This window comes from Notechis scutatus, chromosome 1 (genome assembly GCF_049901735.1).
Source record: "Notechis scutatus isolate UNSWTSFEM ecotype Mainland chromosome 1, rNotScu1.2, whole genome shotgun sequence".
NCBI classification, from domain to species: Eukaryota; Metazoa; Chordata; class Lepidosauria; order Squamata; family Elapidae; genus Notechis; species Notechis scutatus.
The window spans coordinates 304,768,591-304,795,738 of NC_142009.1; the positions used below are offsets into that span (position 1 = coordinate 304,768,591).

Consider the following 27,148-nt stretch of genomic DNA (forward strand, 5'->3'; position numbering starts at 1 on the left):
CCTCCACTCCTCTACTTGTAGCAGAATACCTTATGCCACCAGACTTGAAATTTTAGACCTAGACAACCTAGAACTATGCCGCCTTCGGTTCGATCTAAGTATAGTACATAAAATTATATATTGCAATGTCCTACCTGTCAATGAACACTTCAGCTTCAACCAAAACAATACAAGAGCACACAATAGATACAAACTAAAGATAAAGCGCACCAAACTTGATTGCAGGAAATACGACTTCAGCAACAGAGTAGTCAATGTCTGGAATACTCTACCTGACTCTGTGGTTTCTTCCCCAAACCCCAAAAACTTTAATTTTAGACTGTCTACTATTGACCTCATCCCTTTCCTAAGAGGTCTGTAGGGGGCATGCATAAGCGCACCAACGTGCCTACCGTCCCCGTCGTATTGTTTCTTTTTTCTTGTTTGTATCCATTTCATGTGTTTATTACCATGTTTATACTTATACCTGTTGTCTAATAATTGTTTGACAAAATAAATAAATAAATAAAAAATAAACTTCCAATATATTTCCAAATACCTACCTACCTACTTACCCCCCTCCTCATTTCTGTTATAACTCAAAGTCATGAAATGCTTTAAGTTGTGAAGCCTGAATTGCTTCCATTTAATTGAGAATATGGCTTTCTGGTTGCAAAAACCACAATACTTTATACCATTACCATTCTTTTAACTTTGGGATAACCAAAGGACCCCTGTTTGGTTGCTCTGATCCAATATTTGTAGAACATATTAGCAATTCCTTTTCCACAGCCAACAAGTGAAGGATAACTGCACAATTCTATATGCAGTTTTTCTAGCAATTAGCCAAACTTCATGTAGTAAAACTCCCTTCATTACAATTATATAGAATTTCACTGTTAGCAGACTTTAGATTTCAAAAAGCCTTAAGGTAAGAACTGAATGTTTCATTAACAGCAGTTTAAACATATTTTACACCACTGGAAAGCAGAAGAAGCATTTAGGAGATGGATTGGTATAGGAAATAATAGAATAGAATAGAATAGAATAGAATAGAATAGAATAGAATAGAATAGAATAGAATAACAGAGTTGGAAGGGACCTTGGAGGTCTTCTAGTCCAACTCCCTTCTCAGGTAGAACAAACCATTTCATACAAATGGTTATCCAATCTCTTAAAAACTTCCAACGTTGGAGAATTCACAAACTTCTGGAGGCAGGTTGTTCCACTGATTAATTGCTGTCAGGAAATTTCTCCTTAGTTTTAGGTTGCTTCTGTCCTTGATCAGTTTCTACCCATTGCTTCTTGTCCTGCCCTCATGCGCTTTGGGGAATAGCTTGACTCCCTCTTCTTTGTGGCAACCCCTGAAATATTGGAACATTGCTATCATGTCACCCCTAGTCCTTCTTTTCATTAAATTAGACATACCCAATTCCAACAACTGTTCTTTATATGTTTTAGCCTTCGGTCCCCTAATCATCTTTGTTGATCTTCTCTGCACTCTTTCTAGAATCTCAACATCTTTTTTACATCATGGTGGCCAAATTATCATATAATTATAAATCTTGATTAAAATTATAATTATTTTAAAATATTTATGATTATCATTTTAGATATGAAACATAGCTGCTTTTTACATTACATTTTGAAATATAATCAATTTTTGGGGGTACTTTAAATTACTTGAATTCTCTTCTTTCCTTGCTTCTTCTCTCTCTCTCTCCATCTCTTTCCCTCTCTTATAGTGTTATTTTTTTATATAAAATCATTTCAAAAATTAAAAATGACGAAAAAGCTTGCTTTGGATGAAATATTTTCACTTCTTCCTTCATATGCATAAGTTACTCTACTCTAAGGCATACAGGTAGTTCCTTCCCCTGGGCCATCCGAACTGCAAATAAACACAAAGTCACTACCTTATTAAGATGTGAAAAGATGTGAAATCTCAATACCCCATTCAGATGTATAATAACATATTACAGTACAATCCATCTCTTGCGTATTATACTCAGCTAAGCGTTACATTCAGTGTTGGATGTATATTTTGTGTATATTCGTAGATATTGTACTCTCAAATTGCAAATGGAGACGTGGGTACTCTATTTTTCTCATCTTCATTTTTAAGTGCTTTGGTTTTATTGTATTGCGAACAGTTGCTGGGGTGCATCCACAGTTTCGTTGTACTTGTACAATGACAATAAAGTTCTTCTAATTCTAATTCTAGTTCTATTTATATAAGACTTTTAAAATATGTTCTGTACCCTTTATAAGGCTTTTATAGTAATCATTCAACAGACCTTTAGGTGAAGCTTATTTACTTGTTTTTAAGCCTTGCAATTGGCAAAAAGAAAGTAAGACATCATGGCTTATATAAAGTCACCCATACATACACACACACACACACACACACACACAACCTGGTTGCCTTCAAGGAGCTACGGTCTTTTCTACCACTGAACTACGGATGGCCCATACTATTTGGTGCACTTAAACACTATGTTACAGAGCATATTGTCTCTGTTTCAGCTAAGGGGGAAAACATTTGGCAAGGTGGATATATTTACTGAAAAGTCCAATCCTAAATCTACCATCTTTAATTTAGTGTATCAACATATATCAGAGATATGCTGTGAATTCACCAATGGCTCACCTCAGATATAATGTATAAAATCATTTTTACTGTTTTCTGAAAATGCAGTTACTCTATTCACTTGATGGATATTCTGGCACTGATTTTTTTCCAGCACTCACAAATATTTTGAAAAGCTAAAATAGATGCAATGTACGATCCTGTGTATGCTACTGAGAATTCCATGGAGAATACTCTGGATAACTGATTCACAGTCATATACACACAATATCATTTATTTACTTCTTATAGTTTGGTTGCCAGTGAAAATATGGATGCAAGATCAAAGAGGTTAATCAAGCCTTTTTGGTTTCTCTTTGTTTCATATTTTTATTTATTCATTCTTTCATTCAATCAATGAAATGTACAGGGCCGCTTCAAATCAACACTTTTCTAGTCTTATTTCTCCAGCATTGGTTTTTAGATATTTTACACTTTACATGAAAAATCATACAGATCTTTACATTCATTTCATATAAAACATAGTTTTTATCATTAGTTTCCCCTAATGTAACACATTTTAATCACATTATTACTAATATGAGCAGCTTTGTATGCATTTTCTTATGGGATATTTGCTTTGCTAAATTTGGAGTTGAGAACATTAAGACATCCACATTTCTTACATTCATTAAAACTGTGCTATTCAGTATTTGCACTCATTTTAAATCTTAAATAATAGAAAGTGCTACCTGATTTTGTAACACCAACTTTAGATGATGATGATGATGATGATGATGATGATGATGATGATGATGATGATGATATCTCTTACCTTTGTAGTTATTAAGTGATGAGTCTTTATATCTTTATAAATAATTCCTGTGCAATGTAACTAATGAAAAGTTGCAATAGTGTCAATCAGCTTAGTCTCTAAGTAAGCAGGTGCACTCTCTGATTAAGTAGTTAATATATTTCCCATCATTTCTGACTTCCATGGAGTGTATTTGCACCAGATATCTGTGCAGGAAGAAGGGCTTCATTGCACCATCAGCATAATAGATCTTGTAGGTTTCTAAAAGGTACTGGGGATTTTTCTGAAGCCTAGAAACCATCTCTGTTTATTGCTTGGAAGGTGGTGATTCTTGGAGAATTGTTCCTGATGCCCTTTACCTGCTTCCAAATCCATGAGAGATCCTTAATAAACCAACCTCTAGGAGTTACAAAAGTACCTGGAGTTCTGTTAGTATAAAACAAAGATTAATGTAACTCAATGTGGGTAAAAGTTTGAATTTACACCATGGTGGTATGTTTGGCAAGGTGAGCTGACTTCTCCATCTTATTGCATCCATAAACAAAATCCAGCACCATTGTTTAAAGTCATCCAATTCTTTTTAGGGAAAGTTGGCTAGAAAATTGGCAGCTGGGCTATTGCTAGAATTATCACTATTCAATATATATATGAAGCTGCTGTGAGAAATCATCCACCAATACAGAGAAAGGTATTCAATATATGGATGATCTCCATATCTGTCCAGCTTCAAACGCCTGGAAATGGATGATCTCCATATCTGTCCAGCTTCCATCCAGAATGATCTGGCTTGCAGTCTGAAGTTCTGAACTCCCAGTTTTGTTTTAACACAACAAATGGAGGCAATGATCAGATGGGCCTTTGCACAATAGTTATGTCTGTTGTTGGTACAAGAGGCTTTACATTCTATGTTGACAACCACCTTGAAGTTTCAATTGATTTAGCAGGTGGTGGTTTGAATAACTAGGGGCATTCCTTGCCCACTTTTCTGGGAGCTTCATTGCCGACCAGTTAGCTTCAATTCAAAGTATCGGCTGTTACTTTTAAAGCCCCACATGGTTATGGTCTATACAGTATATCTACATTATGGCCTGCTTTTGTTGAGTCTACCTGTCCAAAAATATTATAGATGATTCCTTCTATTGAGACAATGTCATTTGCAGAGAATTTTCTCAGACATTCCCCACCCCAGTGGAACAGCCAGTCCACAGATAGCTAAATGGTTTTCTCATTATGTATTCAAAGAACTGCAAAACATGATTCTTTGGGAAGTCTTTAAAGGATAGGTGAAACTTATACTGCCCCTCACATATGGTACATTGAGTTAGGGGCATTAGATACTATAAGACTGAATTTAACCTTTCTGTCTACTTTTTTCTGTATGGATTTGTTATTAGCTAATCAGGAATGACATATAAACTAGAGCAAACAAATAAATAATCCATAGTTATTTTTGCCAACTCAATGGTAGATAAACAGCAGTTCAGTTCATCAGTTGGGAAAGCCTTGGAGAGTTTATTTTATGATTTTCTATAGCATGATCTCAAAAAAGCTGCTTCTATTATCTGACTTCAATTTCACTGATGCTAGAAGAAATAAGACAGTTTTGCAGATGATGCTTGGATAGAGTAGAATGTAAGCATATAATTGTGTGATCTCTAAATGGAAGTTGGATTACAAATAAAAAATGCTGTTATATCACAATTTCAAGAAATGTTGTTGAAGTGCATTGACTGAATTGATTCTGTACTTTACTCATTCTTTTCTCATAAATTTCCAGTCTTGTGCAAGGAATGCACCTTTGAGAAGCAGAGTTATACGATGCAGTAGATTCAAATACTGGAGTCAAATAACTTTAAGCCAGCTGCTGCCCTCTAGAACAGTTGAAATATAACTTATTATTCCCAGCTAGGACAACCACCAGGATTGCAGAAAGTTGAATTTATACAAATGCAAAGTTCAAATCCTTTCCACAGTGATTTTGAGTGATTCTGGTCCTCTCAACATTAGCCTGTCTGAATTGTTATGAGAATGAAATGTGTGCACCTTGGAGGAAGAGAGATGTTATGTTATACTTACTCTCCATGCAGGAATGGTGGGATAAGAACGCAATAAATAAATAATAAGCAACTATATAGGTTTCACATGTGTGGAGGGCATAAAATATATGTACCTAATTTTTCCATTTCCATAATTCCCACAAAAAACAGAGAGGAATATTAAAGCCCTATATATTATCATCTAGTCAAATTATTAAATTATTATACAGCAGAGTTGAAAATTAACATATATGGGTAATATAAATCTTCTAAATTATGCCTTTGCCTGGATTTTTTAACATTTCATTAAAAGCTGCCTAGCACCATCTTTTTAGACTTTCTCAATAGAAAATTTGGCTAGGAAGAAGAAATAAAGGTGCAATAAAATGGGTCTATGTTGCAGAACATTTGTAATTGAAATGATGTTCTCGCTATGAAGAGTTCTGGAAAGTAACACCAATCTTTACATGGCAGCTAAATGTTATGTATAATATTTTCCAGGAGAATCATGAAACTAGAATTTTTATTCTGGCAAGAGTGTCAGACATTAACTAAAGAAAACTCAGATTCAAATCTCCTCAAATACTTTTATCTCATCTGTAATTTCTGGGCTTTCTTAGCATAATCTGGCTCAAAGGTTGCTGTGGGAAGAGAGCATGAATGCCATGTTTTACTTTCTGGAGAAAATGCAACATAAACAATATGAAATCATTGTGCACCAATTTTTTTCCAAACCCCCAATAGAAAAAGAGAGGTGGGTTCCCCCCACCCCAGAAATAAAGTGGAGAAACATTTAATTCATTCTTCCAGGATAAATATTTCCATTTTTAAAGCAACTTTTAAATATCTTTCTATTCCTATTAGAATTGGTTCCTTCATCCAAGAGAAAGTACCGACAAAGCCACCATACCTGAGGATAAGTCATCTTTAGTTCAGGTCAGTAAGCTCTTCTATATCCCCCACCCTCAAAACATTCACAGAAAAATTGGCACATTGTGTTTGGAAGCCTGATATGTCGCTTTAAGATCATATATATATTATATTACATACTATATTAATAGGCAGATATATTGCATTACTGTACTAATATATTTTAGATAGATTAACAGATTAGCAGGGTTGGAAGGGACCTTGTAGGTCATCTAATCCAGGGGTCTCCAACCTTGGCAACTTTAAGACTTGTGGACTTCAACTCCCAGAATTTTGGTTGAGGAAATCTTGGAGTTGAAGTCCACAAGCCTTAAAGTTGCCAAGGTTGGAGACCCCTAATCTAGTCCACCACCACCCCTCAAGCAGCAGACCCTATACCATTTCTGACAAATGGCAGTCCAATTTCTTCTTGAAAGTCTCAAGTGATGAAGCTCCCACAACTTCCGAAGTCAAGCTGTTCCATTGATTGATTGTTCTCACTGTCAGAAAATTTCTCCTTATTTCTAGGTTGAATCTCTCCTTGATCAGTTTCCAACCATTATTCCTTGTCTGGCCTTCAGGGGCTTTGGAAAATAGCTTGACCCCTTCCTCTCTGTGGCAGCCCCTCAAATATTGGAACAGTGCTATCATGTTTCCCAAGGTCCTTCTCTAGCCATGCCCAATTCCTGTAACCGTTCTTCATATGTTTTAGTCTCCAGTCCCCTAATCATCCTGGTTGCTCTTCTCTGCACTTTTTCCAGAGTCTCAACATTTTTTACAGTGTGGTGACCAAAACTGGATGCAGTATTCTAGGTATGGTCTTACTAAGGCTTTATAGACATATTAGTACCTCACTTGATCTTGATTGTATCCTTCTGTTAATGCAATTAAGGATTGCATTGGTTTTTTGGGCCGCCACCACACGTGGCCCATATTTAACTGGTTGACCACTAAGACTTCAAGATCCCTCTCACAGTTACTGCTACTAAGCCTGGTTTCACCCAGTCTATATGTGTACTTTTGGTTTTTCTTGCCTAAGCGTAAGACTTTCTTTGAATTTGTACATCCTTTGCTAAAAACTACTCATATTTTTCTCATTTATGGAATGTTGTGTTTCTATATGGAGAACAATGTTCCACAATTGCACCTCTGCACGTGTCACTACATACAATTTTGATACAAACCTACCCCTCCTGTTTTGAGGATATATTTCCTCTTTTTCATATGTCAGATAAATAGCTATCCTGAAGTAAGTCCTCTCAACTTTACTGAGATGCTTGGAAAGAAAAAGAAAACATCCGTAGCTGGAATGCTTTGCTACATATTTGCATAGTGATTTATTCGATATATAAAAAGCATTTTTAAATGTTTTAAATTTAAATATTTTTATTCAAATTTAGAAGTGTGGTTTTACTTTGTTATATTTTATAATTTGGAGCAACATTTTCTAATATTCAGGATATATGTGTTTGCAATAAAAAATCACCAAAAAAAATTTCACCTTTCAGAGAAAATGAGTTTATTCATTCATTCAATTTGTATGATTACCTATATATAAATTAAAGTAAAAACAATTACAACAATACAAAAACTGAAATATATAGCAGCTGAGAAAACATAAAATCCCACTATTATCAATAAAAAAATGCTCAGAGAGCCAGACACAGGGTCAAGTGTTCAGCCCTTGCAAAAGGTCAGCAAGTTGGGGCCATCCTGATTTTCAAAGTGTAGGATAGGTGCTTCAGCAGAAAAAGTATGTCTACTAGGACTCACCAACCAGCATTCCTTTGCCAAGAAAATTCCAAAAATCACCCATCTTGCCTGACAAGATGAAAGATGATAGAATCAACTGGGTCCCAAGCCATGAAAGGCTTTAAAGTTGATAACTAATACCTTGAATTGCACCTGTAAGTATATGGTCATCTGTGCAGCTCAGGGAGTAGTGGTGACACATTTGTCAAAAATCCAGTACCATTTATTTATTAATTTAATTAAAATTATATGCCTTCCATTTCATTATTCAAAGTTTATTACCATTGCTCCTGTATTCCGTACCAGCTGATGCTTTCAAATGCTCTTCAAGGGCAGGCCCATGTAGACTGCATTAAAGTAGTCCCAACAGAGCTCACGAGAGCATGAGTGATTATGAGTAGGGCCTCCCGGTGCAGGAGAAGGCACAACTGATAAACCCAAAGGTTACTAGAAGCAAGCAAAAACTACACTAAGATTAAAACAATACAAACCTTAATGGAGCACCAGATGTTTTGTGAGTCATTCTCTATTATCTTTCATAATAGAAAACGGATTTTAAATTAGAAAACATATACTAATAAAATTCTTTCTATAGGTGAAAATTTTTAATATCAATATTTTATAAGCTTTTATTTTTCTGAAAGTTCACACATGTAAAAAAACACTTTTAGCTTATTTTGTAAAGAAAGGACTTCAGGTTGGAACCCACTAATTAAAACTATTGTTTTTAGTGAAATCATCAAAGAGTCACTTAACTCAATGAAAAACTTTCTGCTCATTCTTCCAGCCAACTGATTCCAGCTGGAAAAGCAATAATTCAAATCTGCATGGATAAAAAGTGTCTTCTTAAGTGCTCTCCGCAATCAAGCAAAACCCACACCTAAATGGTATCCTTCAACATATAGGTGACAATTATGGGAGAAAGCTTAGAATCAAAATTTAAAGTACTCAGTTGGCAAGCTTACAATAGCTGAAGGCCTCTTCTCTCCCAACCGACTTTTCAGTACATATTTCATGTTCATGGCTTCTTAACCTGGATATTAAAAGTAGACATTTCTGGTATACATTTTTAGAGACACTTTTAGCCTAGCAGCAAATATTTGTTATTTAGGAATGAAAATGACGGTTAAGTAGAATCTGGCAAAGATTTCTAAGGATGTTTTTTTAGCCTTCCAGAACAACTAGTTCAACTGGGCCCCCTAGGATGTTCACGGTAATAATTAGATCTGTGTAAAGCCAGTCAAGGAGGTGCTTTGGAACACCCAGAGCACATACAGGGCCCCTCTTTTTGTTCTGTTAAAGCAACTGAGTCTCTTCTAGGCACAGGCAGCTGCTTTCAAAGTTTTCCCAACTGCCTTCATCCAGCCAAAGCAGCTGAATGAGCCTGGAAAAAGATGCGGCTACTGAACAGTTCAAAAAGAGATGGTAACCTGTTAAAGGATTTGACCTAATAGCATCTATAAAAAAGTCTTATTAAGCTTATAAACTTTAAGAGACTCTATCCCTGAATAACAAATGTCCTCCCAAACCAAAGAGCAGTGGCGTTCATAACATTAAGTTCTTATTTCTTCCAAGGTCAGACATAAGAATTGAGTCCTGATTACATTTATACACCAGACTGCTTCCATAGAGTGCTGCCCCCCAAAATGTCCTTATCTTCCCTTCCTTTAGCTGGCAAAGGAGTGAACACTGAAAATTGCAGCTAGCTGGCACAGTGTCCTTTCCTTGTTTCCCGCTCAGTGCAGTTTCTTTTGAAACATAGGGAGGGGAATCAACTGCCTAATTTAAACCACCACATATGGAGAATGGCAAAGACAATCCTTGAATAACTAAGATAATGGAAGGAAATCTACCAAGGCACAGGAGCTCCTTGCCACCTGCTCAGAGAGAGAAAGTAAGAGTTCCTGCCAATGAGAAACCATTTGCTCACAGCTCCAAAGAAAACTATAGAACTGTTCCTTGCACATCTACTAAAGCAGGATGTAAAGCTCCACTTCCCAAGCCCATGGTTGCCCCACAGCACTATGGGGACACAGGGGACATCCTTAATCCAATATGGATAGCATCCATCTGGGTGCTTAGTACAAACTGAAAGAGGACTTAAGTAAGACATGAATATTTGTGATCCACTGGTTTCAATTTGAGTTTCAATAGAGCTGCAATTCATCCTTCTCTGAAGGCACAGCTAATGGGATTTGTTCAATAATCTATGTTTGTTTTCTTGTCTATCCATATTTTTCTCAAGAATCTTCTCCAACTTCCAACACCAAAGTTCAAAAGCATCAATACTTTTTCTATTCTGCTTCTTTGAAGTCCAACTTTTACTTTCATACATCATCACAGGGAAAACCATTACTGACATGATTCTAATCTTTGTAGGTATAGGCACATCTTGGCATTTTAATATCTTTTCTACGACCTTCATTGCTACTCTCCCAAGCTGTAGTCTGCAGAATAATTCTTAACTGCTGGAATCTTTACTGTTGATAGTTAATCCTAAAAGGCAGAAACTACCCAATACAGCAATAGCTTCATTGTCAGCTCTGCTTGTCATACCCTATTGTGATTGGTTTGGTTTTCTTTACATTTAAACTTATTCCATATTTTCACTGCACTCCTTATGACAAAGGTTAGCAATTGTCTATTTCAAATATTCAGCATGATAATTCTGAAACACCTTTTAACAGCTACTAGTCAACACTAAAGCTTTATGGAATATAGAGAAAGAATAGTTCCAAGTCTCAACCTCTTAAAGCATCAAGTCTCAGTTCAACATGGGATTATTAAAGAACAATAATCATCAGTCAGCTCTAAACAACACAGCCTCAGAAGCCTAAATATAGAAAATCTTAAAAAATGATTCATAATAGATAACTCTAGCCATCTATTCCATTCTGCCAACCTTTGGGTCTGAAGCATAGGCAGATTCATAGGTACGGTATTAAGCTGCATTAAACTGTTGTTCTAAAAGGCAGCAGTGCTAAAAACCATTCAGAATGTGATGTTTGCTTGTTTGAAACCCTATACATTATAAAACAGCCCTAATTATGTGCTATGCACCTAATTAAAGTGTGCTATAATTGTTGAAATATTTTACTGAAAACTTTTTTCCCCTTTTTTTCAAGCGACAGGTTTACCAGATGATAAAACTTGTCTTGTGGTTTGTGCATGCTTGCCAAAAACCTTGCAGCTAAGTACAGTGGGTGGGGTCAGCTGTGGACATTAAACTCAGAGTGAATGCCAGCATTTTTCACTAAGCTCTCATTCTGAAGGCTTAAGTCAGGCTTCCTGCCAAACACTCAAGTCCAAGACAAATAGCCTACGTGGGTGTTTTGTGCACAAAGATGACTGAGGCTCAGTTTAGCTATATGGATAAACCTTTTGAAACCTTCCTTGTTCAAACTGACTGTATTATAGATCAGAGTTAGCTGTTTATTGAAAGGCTCTATGAGAGGAATGCAAATTGCCCTGAAAATTAATGCAGCCTAGAAAAAAGAAGATACCAACACATTTGATAAATGTATGCTAATCTACTCTCACATGTGATTTAAAGTTTTGCTTATTGTGGATTTCTGTCTAAAATCATTGGCCTAGGATATGATGAACATAAGCCACATATATTGTTTTAAAAATATGTAAACAATTTGTCAACCTGATTTTCATTCTCCATAGTATATCAACTGTCAAAAGCTTTTGGATGCAAAAGACTCACTCAATTGTGCAATGTTAATTTAGGGTAGTGTGTATTGGGCAGGGGCTCCATGCCTAGTGTTGCATGGTGTCCTCAAATTCTTTAAACCAGCCTTCTCTCCGCACATTCTCAAATATCTCTCCTGAAGGATTTGTACAACATTATTATACCAACAACATTTGAGCAGAGAAATTGCTCCTAGCTCATGGTCTGAAATCCCTAGGAAATATTTATAACCTAAAGGTTGTAGCATTTCCTAGGAGTGCAAAGCAAAAAAAGAAAACATAAAGCAGAGACTATTAGAGAGCTATTAGAAATAAATCAAGCTGTAGAGATTCCATTAAATAATTATGGCCACCATCTTGATTTTTTTTATAACACCTTCTTCCTGTAAACCAGTGGTGGGATTCAATTTTTTTTACTACCAGTTCTGTGAGTGGGTCTTGGTGGGTGTGGCAGGGGAGGGGTATTGTAAAATCTCCAGTCAGAGGTGGTATTTGCCGGTTCTCCAAACTACTCAAAATTTCCACTACCGGTTCTCCAGAACTGGTCAGAACCTGCTGAATACCACCTCTGCTGTAAACATCCCTGTATGTATGCAACTCCATTCTTTCATGGCTGTCTTTTAATGTGCTTAATTCTGTTCTAATCTGCGGAGAAATGATTGTTTTATGTTCATTGGGCAAATAACCTAACTCCTTTCCCCATCCCCACTGGGTTTAAGCAGCAGCGAGAGCACATGAGACAAATTTAAAGCAGAGGAGAATTTATTTCTGCTTGTTTACAAGGGTATCAAACTGCCAGCCCACAGGCTGGTTGCATCACGCAAAAGCCATGCCCACCCTAGCTCCACAAAGGCAAAAAAGTTGCAATATATCACGATACATCACATGATGCAATCAAGTTTCACACCCGTGGACTAGCATATAAGATCACACACACATACGTACACTTACACATACCCACATACCTACATACCTACATACATACATACATACCTACATACCTACATACCTACATACCTACATACCTACATACATACTTACCACATGCTCCACACAGAGACACTCACATGCATGTATCATTTTCTGTCTAGCAACCTGCTGGAATAGGATGGGTTGTTGGAAATATAATTCTCTCAGGGGATTAATTGACTGATTTATTGCAATGGACAGAACCTTGGGAATATTCACTCCCATATTCTTCAGAGCCTAAGCTTACTATTAGCAAATCCTTTGATTTACAACAATGTTACCTTATATTAACCCAGAATACTCAAGGCACTTTCCTATGACCAAGCTTACAATTAATCAGAAAGCACCACAACCAAACAAAATCCAACAGTAAAATTAACAGCAGCTGCCAATTTCTCAGTTCATTCCAATCGCAGCTTCACTTGTAGCACATCACTTTAAAAGTATATAAATTTACAAAGTAATAGACAAGGTGTCTAGCATAAAAATAAAGCTAGATGACTTTTTCAAAATGACTTGAAACTTATATTTAATAGAGATGGCAAGTAGAGACCTTGGGGTGATATAATGTACTTTATGTTGCTTGAACTGTAAAACCACAGAACTTTAGACAGATCTTAGAGATTATATACTGTAATTCTACCACTTGCTCAAGGCAGGAATTTCTGCAACTAGACTTTCCAGCCTTTGCTTAAAGGCCCATTGTGTCCTGAGGCAGTCTATAGCACCACTGAACTCCTTTTACCATTAGGTCCCTTAATGTTCAACCAAAATCATATTCTATATGATTTCCACCCAATAATTTAGTTCTATCCTGCCTTTACACACCCAGGTGGTCACCAGTATCTGTAGCTCACTTCAATTTCTCCTGCAGTCATTTTCTTACTCATTCCCAGCACTTATTCATAGCTAATGCATAAAACTGCCAACTGTCAATGTAGAAAGCTGGAAAATAAAAGTAAATGAATACCAGGTTATTAATTTATATACAGTGAGGAATATACTTCAAAGTCTTCCCTGAAGGCATTGGACCAAAATGATAAAAGAAAAAAAAAAACAGGGAATCTTTTTTTCTTCCCTTTCACTGTGTGAACATGTTAATTCCTCCTTTTTCAATTCCTATGTTCCTCCTCATTTTCTACTATATTATTAATAGTATGAATAATGCTGTTTACAGTTTCAACTGAATATGTATGGTAGGCTAGAGGAAACACAAACTTGTCCTCTGCTCCTCACCTAGAAAATCTTCCATTAGTCCAGTGATCATCTAAACAGCCTTTTTATAGGATGTATGAGGAATTTCTTAAGAAATTAGGAGGAATATTTTAAAATATTCCAACAAGTTCCTCATTCCACTTTTTGACAGAGAGGAACAGAGAGAGATTACGCATCTAATCAACGCTGGTCAACATGACTAACCATTAAAAAACTGCTAACCCTCCCCCACCCCCCAAAAAAATAGAACCTAAATGTCTTGTGGCATAGTTAGCAATGAGCAATGAGGCAAGAAATCATTTTAATAATCTAAGCTGGGCATTGATGCTAAAATAACTAATCTAAGGTTGTAACTGAATGAGACCCAAACAGCATGTACATTGTACAGTACTGGCCTCAGGATGTTCTCAATGATACAACAGATTTAGAAAGTTTCCAAATGATATATATGGGGGGATTTGGCAGGGAGGGAGAATACTGAAGGTCCAACCTTCCGTCATACTGGAGAATACAGAATTTGTTTCCTGTAATGAGAAGGAAAGTTCTTTTAAAAGGAAATGGCAAAGAGCCATTTTATTTATTTCTTCCCTTTCATCTTGATAGACTATCACTTCACCAAAATAAAATTTTCCATCTTGTCTTCTCTCCAAGTATTATTTCATACCCTTACGCACATTTTCAGGGAAGATTTAACTCTCTAAAGTGAAGAAGAGAAGTTAGGACATAGTTGCAAGACATGGGAGTCCCAAGAAATTTATTCTCCATTAATAACCCAAGTCTTCCACTTAATCTAGGATCTTGGTGAATAGCCTATTGCCTGACGTTAAATTAAAATTAGTTGAAGTTTTTGTTGTAACACATTTAACATTTTTTTCCTGCAAATATTTGTATTGCTTTCTATCTGCAGTCGGAGAAGCAAACACTCACAATCAAAAGTCTATTATTTAATTATGTTTGGAGTTGGTTTGATATGGTTTGCTTTGCTTTGGTTAGCTCCTTATATTCTGTTTTTCCAGAATATCCAAAGTAGCTTACAATAAATACCGCCTTATCAAAATTGAATAAATTAGATCGATGAAGTTTACTCCAGTCTTATTCATTTATAAGTCCTTTGATCATTTTCATTTCAATTTGCAATTGTGATAGATAAGGTAAATTCTGCATTTCATTTTTTCTTGATGTACACCTGTTGTATATATCTTATTTTAAAAGGTATTTTACACAGATTCCAATCTACGTTTTCATTTTAACTACGCTTTGCATTTTAATTTGTATAACAAAATTTGGAAAAGTATACCCCTTGAAAAAAAACAGAAGTTGTAATTATTACTGCCTAAAAATGTGGAACAAAATTTTTGTGCATCCCTAATTAAAACACATGCTATTTTAAAAAAAGTGTACAAAATATTACTCCATCAACCTGTCAAAAACGTATAAAGAAATATCAAACCGGTGTTGGAAGTGTGAAAAGGAGGAGGGATCCTTATATCATGCATGGTAGATTTGTAAAATATCAAAACAAAGAAGTTTGTGATGCAAATCCATACAATGATGCAAAAGATATTGTGGATTAGCATTACAATGAAACTAGAATTGTTTCTGTTGTGCTTTTTGGAGACTGAATTAAAAAAGAAATATGGAAAAATAACACTGCATACGCTAACCGAGGCAAGACTGAAATATGAAAGATTAGTTTATAAAATTAACAGTTTTCAGAAATGGAAAAGCTGACCAATTTGTCAGGAAAAACAATGTAGACAAGAAAATATACATGGATTGTTTGTTAAAAGATAGAAAAAATTGAATTGGTGATTTGAGGACTAAAAAGGGTTAAAGGAAGAGGAAAGGAAAATACAAAGCGGGGAAGGAGGAAAAAGAGTAAGATTACAATCACTAGAACAAACCATAGAAAGCAGAGCAAAAGACAGAATTCTTTATTTTCTTCCTACCTTCCACTTTTCCTTCTCTTATTTATTTTCTTATATTCTTTTAAATGGTTTTATACTTTCATTGCATTAAAAAATATAAGAAAAGATGAAGAAAATATATCAGACATATCACTAAAGTCCCCCCAATCCTAAAGCAAAATCAGCCCAATCTCACTTCCAAGAGAGAGCTTACTGTAGTTTAAGAGGAATTACAAGATCTTCCAAGTTTATTTTAATTGTTGTGGGCACCTGCATGTAAGTGTGAATGTTAGCAGCAAAATAAACCTACAGATTCTTTGGCCTGAGACAGAACTGAGCATTTGTGCAGTCCAAATCATGTGCAAGCATGTTTTTGGTGTTACTCTTATTTGCACTGAACGTACAATCTGTACAGCAGCCAGAAACAGGATCTTCAGAGTCTGCTTGCGTGGAACCTTTTGTATGCCCAACGTTCTGAGAAAATGAAGTCTTCTCACCAGCTAAGGAAGTTCCCACTGTCTCTCTCATCTCTCCTCCAGAAGCATCTGTCAGCAACAGGAGGGAAATTCTGAGGAGTGGCAACTATAGCGCTCTTTCTCAGCTTCAACACACTGGTCTTACTGCATTCCAAGAGGCCAAAACAGCCTTGCTTAAAAACACTGAACTGTCTTCTAAAGTGCAATACCCATGTCCACTACAGTAGAATATAATAACATTTCCAAAGTTAAATTGAATGTTAGTACAGTAATTTAAAATGGCCAGATCTCTTTTCAGTCATTTATTCCTGCAGATTTCTGGTACTAGCCAAGAGGGATCCAGAGAGTGATAAACTGATGCAGTACATGGTCTCATCAAGCATGACCCTCAGTATCAAACATCCAGCTGTGTAGTATGACTATTATGCACAATTTCAAATTACCTTGGATTTTTCCGTAAATAACAAAGAAAGTGGAAAAATGGAAAAATGAGAAGAATCATTAAGAATATAAAAAGATTTTCACAAACCAGCACTAGCAAAGTGATTTTTAAACACATACTCTTGTCTTCTTTTATCCTTTTCTCTCCTTCCTTCTCCTTGTCAAACCCTAATGAGGAGCAGATGGGAGAATATGGCAAGAGGCACATGTGCTTTTGACCATGTGCTGAACATATGATAAGGATTTTGTTCCTTTGCAGTGTCACTGGTGTCAATGAGGTTAACTGATGAAAATCTGAACAATGAGTCATGTCCTAACTGTGCTTGAAATATGTCAGCCTATAATGCCAATTTTAGTGCATGTATGCAAAGCAGCTGCTTCATAATGCTGCTGGGCACTAGAGAAAGAACACCTATTTATTTCTCTAACACCATAACATCAGATGAGGGGAACAGTTTGTTTGGAGTGGCCACTGTGACTCTCCTGTCTCCTGATGTTCATTCTGACATAATTGTTTTTGGTGGGGACAATTCAAATGTTCAACCACGAGTCATCAACTGATGAATTGTGGTCATTATAAAGACTGTAACCAGATGTCCTGGCAAAAATGCAGCATTTGCCAAAAATGGCAATCCTGGACACTCTTTATCTCTTCTCCCCAGTGACGTCATTGAATCTTGCAAACCAAAATAATGCTACAATTATGTTTGCTTGTTAAATTAGTTTCTAGACTCATTTTCCCTTCCTTCTAGGATCTAAAGGTAGCATGCCCAGTATTCCCTCTACAATATTTTTCTGCCACAACAGTCCATTGAACTTACTTCACTGACCCCAAATCATTCCCTGGGTTTTTATGGGTGACAGTGGACCTGAATCTGAGTTAGCCTAGTCTTAATCCATTAGATCCCATTGCCCAGTCATGCTGTGAACAAGTTCATATGATATGCTGAGCTGGAATACTAGAACTTCTAAGCAATGTTCACGATAAAGAATATTGTTTGAATGCAGCACATGCTATTTTTGATCAGAAAAGATAGCCATAAAAATCTTCCCACAAATCATAGCTACATTCCTTTGCTGGAAATAGTTTGCAATCTGTTTGGATGATATCCTCAACTGTTAATAAAACATGGATGGACAATTTCAAATCCATACTTGATGCTTCCACTACAATGGGAAAGAACATAGGTAAAGATAGCCCTTGACTTAGAACCATAATCGAGCCCAGAATTATAGTTGTAAGTTGTAGTGGTTATTAAACAGATCACCATGTTACCACACTTGATTTTATGATACTTTTTGCAGTTGGTCCTTAAGCAAATGCTACAGTCAAGCAAACACTACAGTCATTAAGCACGTGCCATGGGTCATTAAGTGAATCCATTTTACCCAATGGGCATTTGGGGGGGGGGGGCTGGAAACCAGAAGCAAATGCCAGAAACCAGCAAAAAACATCAAACATTGCAGTCACATGACCACAAGATGCTACAAATGGCTGCAAAGGTGAGTTTGATTGCCTAGCACCCAAAATACAACCACATGACCATGGAGGGGTGGGATCATAGCTCTAAAATTGGGTTGTAAGTATCTTTTGAGGGGCCTATTGCAACTTTGAACAATCGCTAAACAAGCAGTTATAAATCAAGGACTAGATCTGTAGGGTGTATCATGTGACAATCATGTGACAATAACTGCAAGGATCATTCTAAGTAACTATAAATGAAAGGATTGCATTTCCAATATATTCAGAAACATTATACATTGGTCACTTGACCCAGTGATAAATATGCTTTAGTAGTTATTTAATTTCACATAATAAATTGTACTGTTACCAGTGAGGAAATAGGATTTTTGGCCATTATTTTGACTTATCCATGTTACACCAGACTATATCTGACTTTTCAAACCAGGTCTCCCAAAAGCTAAATTTGGGTAGGAGGAAAGAAAGATAATGCAGCAGAGGACATTCTTGTGCATAGGAAAATCCTAGCCATGCCTATGGTTCATTCAGGAATGATTCCCTTCTGTACACAAGTTTCAACGTTGTATGTTGATCATTGGGATGAACAAGAGAGATCTTTATTGTCACATGATTCATTTATGCATTTTCTGAAGGTATCTGTCTAGTTCTCAGCGAAAAAGGAGGTTGGGTTGTGTGCCTAATTTTAATCTGAAAATCAAACAGATACTGCTAGAGTAGCAATTACATAGCATCAAGAAAGGAAACAATCTTTACATGGCTTTGAAAAAAAAGATTCAAATCCCAATGAATACATAATTGCTAATGTAGAAATCATATCAGTTGCAATTAAATAAACACTCACTATAATGGAGAAGATGGCCCAAGTAATATATGTGCTTCCTCAGCCTGTTCTCCAGGTGCATCACTGGAGGGAAGGGGAGGAGAGAAAAAGGTTTAAAGCCTTCCCACCCACCCCCAATTTTCAGTTGTGTTTGTATCATAAGAAAAATATGTGGTTGTATATAAAAGAGAGAAATCGCCGATGGCAGAGGGAATGTGTCTCTGTATTGCAAACCCCACCCATCAGTCCCACTCATTTAACTCAACTGACTCTCAAAAGGAACCCCAATGCAGCTTTCACTTTTGAAAGAGAGGATATTTTCAAATATAGGATTGTTCTCTGAAAGAAATTACTTGTGAAAGAAAAAAAAGCAAAGGTTAACTAGATGTACTAGTTAGAGTAGATAATGAACATGAAATCTTATTTCATTGTAGATTTGTAGTCTGCAGCTCAGCCAGAAAGCTAGTAATTAATCTCTAATCTCATGCACACCTCACAAATGTTCATTCAGATTCCTTCATTATAATGAGCTCAGTTTTGGGCCAATCTAGAATCTGTTTATCCCCACATACCAGAGGTTTAACTCCCTTCAGCTCAACAATTTGGCAGGAAGGAAAATTTCTACAGGTAAAAAAAAACTTGTATCAATTGGTTGCCGCTCTTGACTTGTCCTTTTTCGTTTTTAATAATAAAAGTGGATCTTGGGCACTCATGATCCAGGTTTTTCACAGAGTTTGTTTCTTTTATGCAGAGCTTCCTGGAATGAGAATGTTATATGGTTACACAATCAGAGCTGCTGAGCAAAAAAAAAATCAGCCCTGTGGAGACTCTACCTTGCTGTGACACCAAGAGCACTTTTACTCTTAAGAGAAAAAAAATGTCTCAAAGAGCTCATACATTTTAGATAAGTCAGCATATCCTGCCCACAAACAATCTAGGAATATTTTCTTTCCATCCGTTTCTTTAAAGATGAAAAGCTAAGTACCAGGAGTGGGCAGGTAAAAGACCAGTCCATGTAACTTAACCTCACATGGCAATCCAGATTAGAGAGTTGCCTATTTGCATAGAAGATATAAGGTGAGGAAAACATGCAAAGCAGTTCTTCAGGACTTCTTTGTCGCTTGTTTGAGATGGGCGGCTACACAAATCAAATAAATAAACAAACCTCTTTACCCATTGTGCCCATAGGAGGCATCTTCATTGCCTTCTGTGTAACAAACAGGTTGCATCTGTATGAGCGTAAGCACATTCTGCTGTGCCTGTCTGTGGAATCTGTGCAGGTTTGTGTATATGGGAACACTGGGAAACCTAGGGTGGACTAAACCTCCTTTCTTATATGATTAGAAGGGAGGGGAGAATAGCTAACACCCCAAAAGACAAGTGCAGGATGCAAAAAGATCTTGACAGACTTAAACAATGGGCTCTAACCAACAATATGAAATTTAATGTGGAGAAAAGCAAGGTTTTACACCTAGGCAGAAAAAACAGATTAGGTGAAACCTGGCACAAAAAACAGTAACTTTGAGAGGGACCTTGTAGTCCTAGTCACTGTAGTCCTAATCACTTAAATATGAGCCACTGGTGTGTAGCAGCTACCAAAAAAACCCTAATAAAATCCTTGGTGATATAAAAAGAGGCCTAGAATCAAAATCACATAAAGTATTAGTACCACTTGATAAAAACCTTAGTAAGATCACACCTGGAATACTGCATCCAGTTTTGATCACCACATTACAAAAAAAGATATTGAGACTTTGGGAAAAGTGCAGAGAAGAGCAACTAGGATGATTAACAGCCTGGAGACTAAAACATATGAAGAACAGTTACAGGAACTGGATATGGATAGTCTAAACAAAAGAAGGACTAGCGGGGACATGATAGCAGTATTCCAGTATTTGAGGGACCACCACAAAAAAGAGGGAGTCAACTTATTTTCCAAAGCACCTGAAGACAAGAAACAATGGATGGAAACTAATCAAGGAGAGACGCAATCTGGAATTAAGGAAAAACTAACAGTGAAAACAATTAACTGGCGGAACAGCTTGCCTTCAGAAGTTGTGTGTACTTCATCACTGAAGGTTTTTAAGAATAGTCTGGACAGTCACTGTCTGAAATGGTAGAGGGGGGGGTGTCAAACTCAAATTCATTGAGGGCCACATCAGGGTTGTGTTTGATCTTGGAGGGCCGGGCTGGGCTTGGCCAACATGATGTCACTCGTATTGGGGGGCACCTGTGATGGCCTGAGTGCTCTGCCCATGAAAATGGGCTCCTAAGCTCCATTTTTGGCTGGAATCACCTCTTGCAACTCTCTGACAGTGAAAATGGAGTTTGGGGGGCCACATGTGGCCCTCACGAGCTCTATTTTTTTGCTGCAACAACCGTCTGCCAGTGAAAACAGAGCTCACACAGGCCACATATGGCTCTCCTGAGGTCCGTTTTTGCTGGTAAAGGCACCGTGGGCCAGTCCTTTGCTGTTTTCAGGGTGGCCCTGCAGACCAGATCTAAACACCCTGGGCCTTGAGTTTGACACACCTGGTATAGGGTCACCTGCTTGAGCAGGGGTTGAACTGGAAGACCTCCAAGGTCCCTTCCAGCTCTATTCTTATTATGGTTAGCAAGATATCAAACTTCTGCCCATCTCTTCTCCTAAAGATTTTTTTCCTTGGGATGTTTTTCATTGCAGACCCCAGCCTAATCCACCTCATCTTTCAGCGTCATCTTTCCTCCACTTCCTCTCCACTTCCTCCACTCACATGCAATAAAGTTGGCCTCCTTCTGTTCATTTCCCAAAGAATTACCTTGCTGATGGACAGCCAGGAAGACAGAAGCGTAACAGCCCTTCTATGTACTCCCCCCCCCCCCAATGTCTCACTAGATTGGAAAGAATACAAAAAAGAGGACAAGCTGCAAATTATTTGTTTAACATAATATGTAATCAGACCATTATTTATATTTTTCTTGTCATCAGAAAGTCTTTCTGTTTGCTTGTATATTCTCTCAAGAACTTTATTAATTAGTTGCACAGATTCTACTTCTAATGAAAAATTCCTACAATAACTATAGATAGGATAAAGACATCTTACAAAGTAAACTTTAGACCAGTGGTTGCCAACCAATGGGCTGCGGCCCAGAAAATTTTGGTGGGCCACAGAGAAATCTCACCCTCAGAGCATCCCCCCAAAGCAATTAATCCAGGATGCACAGAAACACAAGGCTGCACTGCCCACATGGCCTGTGGGAACCTTCCCCGCCCACTCACTCCTTACCGGGAGATTTCTTGCTTTCTGGCTAGTCTTTAGATCTTCGGCTCTGCTTTTAAGCACAGCCGAACCTCCCTTAGGACTGAAGGTTCTATTATTCAGTGCAGACTCATGGCAAGCAAATTTTATGTGAGTGAATGAGCTAGCTGATGGCAGATAGATCACTGAATGATTCTGTGAGCAACTCAATCCACCTGCCTGCTTTGCCTGATTTTGGGTAAAAGTTGCTCTTTTTTATAAAAAATTCAATATTTACATACATAGTGTGTTGTGGGTTAATTTTGTGCGTTTTCTTGCAAACAAATTTTATGTGACAAATTGAGCTAGCCAATGGCAGATAGATATCTGAATGAATCTGTGATTCTGTGAGCAACTCAATCTGCCTGCCTGCTTTACCTGATTTTGGGTAAAAGTTGCTCTTTTTTATAAAAAATTCAATATTTATATAAATATTTATAATATCTACATACAAGCCATGCCCAGCCAGTCACATGACTACCAAGCCACACCCATAAATTATGCCATGCCCACAGAACTGGTTAGTAGTCCCTGGGATATAAAATTATGAGTTTGGTGGTCCCTTAGGTCCAAAAGGTTGGCGACCCCTGCTTTAGACCATTGCATTGTTTTGTTTTGTTTTAATAGTGGAAAGGAACTCCATAGAAATCTTTACAGAGGCAAGAGTCATAGGTAGCCTACCAAAATAAATGTAAATATTGAATGAATAGGTTATGCAATGCGATAGCAGAAGACAGACAGGGAAAACACCTATTAAATGGGAAAAAAAATATTCATGTGAATGACAGTGGGTGCATATTTATTCTTATCCTGGGGAATGTATCATTCGATTTTTAAAGGATTTTCTTATGAGTAGGTTGTGTTGAAAACACTAAAATTACACTGTTTTCTTTGACTCATTTCATATTATTCCCTCAGTTGTTAATCCATTCTAGTCAACATTCTATAACCTCCTACAAGAATGTAGGAGAAAGCCTGATAGATTGAACCAGAAGACTATATCGACCTATTCTCTTCCTATATTGGCTTGGCAGATGCCTAGACTGGAGGTGGGACAAGCAGCCTATAAAGCTATCTAAACCAGGCCTGGACTCTGCCTGGTTCCGTGCCTGTAAATTATTCCCTGCCTGTAAAGCTATCTAAACCAGGCCTGGACTCTGTCCAGCCAGCAATAAACTATGCCCAACACTTGATTCTCAATTCTTGCTTTATAGCTAACTATATCTCAGCACCAGCAATTATTATGATAGTTATGATTACCAAAATTAAAACAGTATTGAATTATCAAGGTCTATTGTCAGGATTCTGGCAGTTACCCCAATTAAATCATGAGTCTCAAGCCAAACTTCCAAAACTTCAAAAGGATTTATTGGGAGTTAACATGTCCGGCACTGTCCCTTTCTGTTGGCAACTCTAAAAAGATCATAGAAATATTTTATGAGTTGACATCTATTATGGGCCAACTAGCATGCCCTATGTTTTCTGAATCCTCTCTATCACTGTTTCTCAGGCTCAGCAACTTTGAGTTGGTTTGTAGACATCTCCCAGAATTCCCCCAGTCAGCACGCTGGCTAGCAAATTCTGGGAGTTGAAGTTCACACATCCTATAGTTGCTGAGGTTGGGAAACACTGCTCTGTGTGACTAGCAGCTCTCGTATCTCACTCAAAATTCATTCAAAGACTGAGGCCATTCTTCCAGTCATGCTCAACATAGGGCACTTTCTGTCAGCACTGGATTGCCTTTTTTGTCATCTTGATGCCCTCCAAATATGATAGGACTATGGAAAGCCCTGCTCACTGGGAATCTTACGAATGGCAGTTTCAGTACATCCTGGGTTTGCTCAGTTAAGAAAAGGTCCAAAGGAACCTTTAGGCTTCCATTTTGTTCTTACTTCTATACCTGAGTAGGTAAACTCTATAAGTGCAGGTGGCTGATGCAGAGGTCAGAACCAATTGTCAGCAAAATCTTCTAGAGACTCCTGTTCTGAACAAGCAGAGGCTCGCTTATGAGTTCCCAGGTGAGCAGGCCCCAGGCAATTTATATGCATGTGTGTATCAGTCATGAATCATTGATAATCAAGTTGCCTTCCGTACCCGGAATAATAACTTATGGAGGGGAAAGGCCAGCTAGAACTAACAGGAAACCAACAAAAACACATCTTCAAAGTTCCTGTGATTTTAAAAAGCATCTAATCAAGCTGTCCAAGTAGATCATGACCCCTCCCCAGCAATTCAAAGGGCCATACTTTAGGATAGATAGATTAATTCCAAAGCGGTATGTGAGTTGTGTGTGCCTTTTTATATGAGTGTTTAAAGCCTCTTTGCTTGGTTTGCTAATGTAAATTATTATAATTGACAGTGCTTTGTCAAGTTTATTGCAAACCTGATTTAATTAGCAAAGCCAAAGGGGTATGATTTGAAGGCAGGTATCTAAGCTGCTTCATTTTTCTTTTTCCTGTTTTTTTTTTTTTAATCTCTGACTCTCCCTACAGAACTGTCCACATTGGCACCAAAGGCTGGAGGGCAAGAGAACAAAGGGAATTTTATGTGTCTGAATTCAAATTCTTTTCCTTTGAAATGAAGCGTCCAGAATGGGCAATAAAACTGTGAAAATGGATTTCTGGCCGTATTTGATGTTAAGCCTTTAGTGTCAAGAGCCAAGAGGTGTTTTTTTTCCCACCTTTCTTTTTTGAACTGATCTGATGGAGAATTTGTCCTGTAAATTATTTCTCACTGTATGTATACACCCTATATTAACCTCTTGTGGAAAAAAATACAAATTATATTTTCTTCTAATTGATATATGTGTTTTATTGTATGGTTAATAGGACACTTGCAAGGATACACAGAAATACACACACCCACACACACAGAGAGCAGTGCCAGATTTTGTAGTGATTTTCAGATTGGAAAGTCTTCCATGTTTAATAAGCCTCACTGTAGAAAGAAAAAACTAGCTTTCTTAGTCTTCCTATGCTTTCTTACTGATGAGTTATAATCCTTTGTGTCATCTCTTTCTATTCCATCTTGGAAGACTGAAATAACAATGAGAAAGCAGAGGTTTATTGCTAGTTTATTAGAATGGTCTTATGGGGGGACCTATTTCCACAGTGATTAGAACCATTTTATTTTTAATAGTTATACACTGATTGAAAGAGCAATAGAAAAGTGGCAAGCACAAGAAAGCTACCTTAGCATATCTAAATGATTTGTTTCTAACTTGCCAGAGCCTATGGAAAATTGATATTTAAATACTTATTGGTAACAAAAGCGGCTGGGGATATTTTATTAAGGCCAGCTGTCATTAATTTTGACTGTTCCGGCATTTTGTGCAAAATATATTCAAGTATCTGAAGGGAAACTTTTCAGTGACATGTTTATTTAAAAACAAACATTAAGTAAGACTTCATTGAATTATATGTATTTAATCCCAAACTGCTCACTTAGAAGAAGAATTAGAAGCAGTCAGAGTCTTCTATAAAACAGCCCTAGCTAGAAGGTACTGAATCACAATTGGTATGGGAGACTCCATGACCTAGGTGTGGATTAGATAAGCTTATGAAATAGTGTAATTATATTAAGTAGGTGTTATTACAACAATGGTGGTGACAAGCACTGCTGTTGTAGCCTTTGTGGAAGCTGAAACTATGGGTTTCTAGACCCCCTGGAAATATGAGATCATAGGAAGTTGGCAGACACTGTCCAAACATTGGACATTATTATTTACAAGGTTGGAAGAAACCTAGAAGAGACACTGGCCAACTCTTGTAAAGCCCTTCTCCCACTATATGATTTTGGAGCTCTCTTAGGAGAGTATCTGGAAGCCACAATTTAAATTAAGAATAGAGCTGGAAGGAACCTTGTCCAACCCCCGCTCAAGCAGGAGATCTATACCATTTCAGACAAGTGGATGTCCAGTATCTTCTTTAAAAACCTCCAATTATGAAGTACCCACAACTGGCAAGTGGAGGGCAAGCTAGTTGCACTAGTTAATTGTTCTAGTTTAGAGGAAAACTAGGAAGTGCATCCATGCTGGGAGATGGAACGGGGAAAGAATTAATTGTTTCTTTTCTTCCTCCTTTTTTACACTTTCGTCTTCTACAGGAAGAGGTTTGCTTGCTCTCTTGCTGTGAGAGAGAATGGGGGGGGCATCTTTCCCACCATTGGCTTTTAAATAATACTTTCCGCTCACTGTCCATTTCTAGCCTCTGATACGTTCACTCTCTGGTAAAAGTGCTTAAGTTAGAATCAAACCTCAGTGGAGTCATGCTGCTACACTATCAATGTATGCAAAGCTACAGCTACATCTCAAATGTACCAAGAGTGGAAAAGTGATCATGCTGATGAGTTAGATAATTATATAAGCAATCTATCATATTTCTGGCACCAGAACATGCAAATAATGCCCTACCTTGCAATATCTTGCAGAGATCCATCTTTTCCAGCACTCTATTCTCATTTGTACTGACCTGCTGTGTGAATCCTCATGCAAATTGTGGCAGGTTTTTTCATGTGACCCATGGCCTGGCATTATGAGAAACAGAGCTAATCCTCCTGCAATAATGAGGATGAAAGCCAATATGAATATAAGAAGAAGTCAATAGGCATTTTCTCACACTTCCAAACCTGTTCTACTAACTATTTCTACTATATCCAAATGCACAACCTGGCACAAGGCAGGTACTCATTCTATTTCCTCCATAAGCAGTTGCTATCGACTATATTTACTGGCAATCATAGCAATTCATATTGTATCTGATTTTCTTTTTTATATGTATTTGATTTAGTATTAATCCAAAGCCGC

The 27,148-nt window shown here is 37.2% G+C and overlaps 1 long non-coding RNA gene across 1 annotated transcript; it reads right to left on the reverse strand.

Annotated features, from left to right (window-relative positions):
* Positions 1-2,947: 2,947 nt before the first annotated feature.
* On the reverse strand, positions 2,948-26,894 carry LOC148133468 (uncharacterized). The gene is made up of 3 exons (XR_015747413.1): positions 26,756-26,894; positions 21,865-21,933; positions 2,948-3,788 (listed from the first exon to the last, which is right to left on the reverse strand). It is a non-coding gene; the product is annotated as an uncharacterized LOC148133468 (long non-coding RNA).
* Positions 26,895-27,148: the final 254 nt, after the last annotated feature.